The sequence below is a fragment of the Echinops telfairi genome, unplaced genomic scaffold, assembly GCF_000313985.2.
Source record: "Echinops telfairi isolate 266 unplaced genomic scaffold, ASM31398v2 ScPeMD7_23;HRSCAF=83, whole genome shotgun sequence".
NCBI lineage: Eukaryota > Metazoa > Chordata > Mammalia > Afrosoricida > Tenrecidae > Echinops > Echinops telfairi.
Window position 1 is genome coordinate 3,931,203 of NW_022103920.1, and position 3,707 is coordinate 3,934,909.

The following is a 3,707-nucleotide window of genomic DNA, read 5'->3' on the forward strand; positions in this document are numbered from 1 at the left end:
GTGTGTGTGTGTGTGTGTGTGTGTAGGTAAGAGACTGATATTGGCACTTGTTTGTACTAGACATGGGCTGGCTGAGAGATGTGTGTGTGTAGGTAAGAGATTAAGAGGGTCCCAGGAGTCATGGCCTTGCATGTTCTCAGGAGACCTGCACAGTCCAGCAGAAGAGCAGATGGTGCAGCAGGGATCTGTCCCTGGGTGGTGTAGTGGGTGCTCCTTAGGAGAGAGATGAGACTTTCTCTTCCCGTACAGATTTACAGTCTCAGAAACCCAGAGGGACCCTTCTACTCTGCCCTATAAGGCTGCTATACGTCATCATCAACTCACTGACAGTGAGTTTGGCTTATTTTTGTTTTTTGGGTTGGCTTAGATTTGGGTGTGTTTGTTGTTATTGTTGCTGTTGTTCACTGGGTCTTCTCTTCTGAAATGGGCCAGCTTATTGAGCACAGGAAAGAGTAATATTCAATCTTGAAATCTCAGAACACAGGCAGATTACTAAGCACAGACTTACTTGTGCTTCCTGGTCAGAAGTGAATGGTGTCACAGGCTTGCTTTGCTTACTGAGTACTCCATGCCTATCAGAGACTGTCGTTTTAAAAGAGACTTGAATCAGTAGGAAGTTACTGTCGGTTTGTGAGACAGACCGATGTTAGCCTTGGATGAGGCGGAGAAATGTGAAATTGTTCACTGTGGATGAGTAATGTCAACACAAATAAGCACATGTCTTCTGTACTGAGTAATTTCCCCTGTACCTTGCATTAGGAATGGAGTAGAATGTCTAATGTCTGGTGTCTGTTCAACAAAGGTTAATGAAGGCTTTATATGAGCTTGAATTTGAGCTTCTGCTTGGAGGCCAGAGTATGTTTTCTCAGGAGGATCTCAGTTAAAAGTGAGAAAGTGAGGGGGGCGTGGTAGGGCTACCATGCTCTGGTAGAAAGCGGGGAACTGATGAGAAGGGGGTCCGGCACAGACGTGGGCACTAGGAAAGTGTCCACAGGAAAGGCAAGTCACTGTTGGAATCATGCATGGAATGGCCTTTCATTCTCCAGCTCAGAATCTCCAGCCTGGTCTCTATGTGGGATCTGGGGTGAGCCAGGAAACTCAATTTCTCCTCCCTTCCCCAAGCGCCCCCCTTATCTCCCACGTACCCCCATGTGTGTTCACTGCCCCCAAAAAGGAAAGTTAATCAATAGACAGGCATAGAGTCATATAAGAATAAGCCCTCCAATGTGTGTTTTAAATGCAAACTCTTCTGTGTAGTGTTCAAAATTGATGTGATGGTGCAGCGCTCTGCTGAAAAGCCCTTAGTCACAGAAAGCAAAAGGGAAGTCCCATCCGATGTACTCTGTCTGAACGCTCGTCTCCTCCCCCCTTGGTCAACGCAGGAGGGTGCAGAGACGTTTGGTTTCTTTTTTCTCTTGTATCTACGAGAGAAGAACTAAACATCCACACAACGGCTGCTTCTTTGAACCTGTGGCCAGAGAGTAGCTTCTTAGCATGGTGAGTCAGAAAAAGTAATATACAGACTCTCACACACAAACACAATGTTCAGTGCCCTACAATGTCCTACTGAAGCCTGAAGGAACCCAAGAAGACTAACCGTCTGCCAGACCCTGAGAGCGCTTCGCCCCATGCTCTGCACTCAAACTAAAAGTGGCATTGAATATTCCCGATGTCTTCATTTTGGAAGAGACCAAGGAGAAAGCACATTTGCTAGTTTGTTTGTCGAAGTTTAGAGGCCATGTCACTACTATAATCTATATTAGCATAGTACTGCTACCAGGACTGGAGGAAGGCTTATTAACAACCAGCAATACACAAATGACACAACCCTGCTTGCTAAAAGTGAGGAGGACTGGAAGCACTTGCTGGTGAAGCTCAAGGATTGTAGCCTTCAGTCTGGATGACAACTCACTGTGGAAGGAGACTAAAGTCCTCACAACTGGACCAATAGGCAGCATCATGATACATGGAGAAAAGGTTGAAGTGGTCGAGGATTTTGTCTTGCACATCCACATCAATACCCATGGAAGCAGCAGTCAAGAGATCACAAGACGTATTGCATTAGGGAAATCTGCTGCTAAGACCTCTTTAGAGTAATGAAGAGCAAGGATGTTACTTTGACAACAAGGTGAGCCTGACCCCAGCCATAGTATTCTTCATTGCATCATCTGCATGTGAAAGTTGGACATTGAATAAGGAAGACTGAAGAAGCATCAACGCATTTGAATTGTCATGCTGGAGAAGAATAATGAAAGTACCATCGACTACTAAAAGGACAAACAGATCTGGATTGGAAGAAGTAAGGTCAGAGTGCTCCTTAGGAGCACTCTGTCACCACCTGGGTTGTCTACAAAAACAAATCCAGAACTCATATATATGTAAGAGAGAGCTTTATATCTGAGAGTAATTGCATATTAAGAAAACATGCCACCCCAGTCCAGATCAAGCCCATAAGTCTGATATTAGCCCATAAGTCTGATATTAGCCCATATGTCTGATACCAGTCTATAAATTTCTCTTCAGACTCACGCAACACATGTCATCATGCTGGATACTGGAAAATCAGTGGGTGGAAAGTCTTGTGGATCCAGTGGTGGTGGAAACATCTCACAGCTGGTGTGGGTCTTCACATGGCTCCTCCAACTCCAGGGCTGTGGCTCCATCAGCGTACTTCCATGTGGCTTGTCAACAGGAATCTCTCACAGGGAGAGCATGTATCTCGCCTCTGGGAGGAGGACCAGAAGACTGGAGTTCCCAGAGTCCTCAGGAGAAGGCCATGCCCACACAGAAGCCTCATTGGCTACAACCTTCTCAAGTTAACAGATTATGTAATTGCCACAGACAGCAAGACTGCATCTAATATACCTTGGACATATTGTCTAGAGAAACCAGTCGCTTGAAAAGGACATGATGTTTGGTAAAGGGGAGGGATGGTGAGAAAGAGGAAGGCCTTCAATGGACTGGATTGACTGACACGGTGGCCTCATCAATGGGCTCGGGTGGAGGAACGATTGTGAGGGTGGCACGGGACCAGGCAGTGTTTCCTTATGTTGTGCACAGGGTCACTTTGGGTCAGAGCTGACGCCATGGCACCTAACAACGACGGCAACCCAGTCACACAGACGAGATGGAGCATCAGTGGAAAACGTCCACTGTCCAGTCTAGGTCTTTTCATGAGGCCCCAGCCGCTGTCCCACCTTTCACCTATTGTCCCGAGTGTGTGGGGCTCATCCCATTGGGTCTGCTTTGCAAGGTTAAGGTAGCTCTTTACCTTTCCAGCTACGCTCCTCTTCGTGGCTGACCGTTTCACCTGCCTTTGTTGTGCATCTTCTTCTCTTTTCTCTGGAATTTGAGCTAAGCTGGGGAATAGGCAGTGCTCTAAATTTTTGTTCCATTGTCTGTGGGATTTACTTATGCCTCTTTGAGACCCCATGAGGGCCTTAGAAAGTCCCTGACCTGTCTCCCTGGAGCAGAGAACGTGTGAAGCATTTTGGAATGAGCCCATCATCTGGGCCTCATGATGATCTGAGCTTCTGAAAGAAGTCTGGTTATAACACACGGCATGCTTTTGCATGGTCCTGATTCGACAACTTCTGTTATTCCTCACTCTCTCTGCAGGTGACTCATCCTCACGTTGTAAATGGGCACGTATAACCAGACATGGGTGACTGAATTTATTCTCCTCGGTCTGTCCAGTGACTGGGACA

The 3,707-nt window shown here is 46.6% G+C and overlaps 1 protein-coding gene across 1 annotated transcript in view; it reads left to right on the forward strand.

Moving 5' to 3' along the window:
- Positions 1-3,707, forward strand: part of LOC101640423 (olfactory receptor-like protein OLF3) — a 58,002-nt gene that overhangs the window by 53,425 nt on the left and 870 nt on the right. The window lies entirely within an intron of this gene.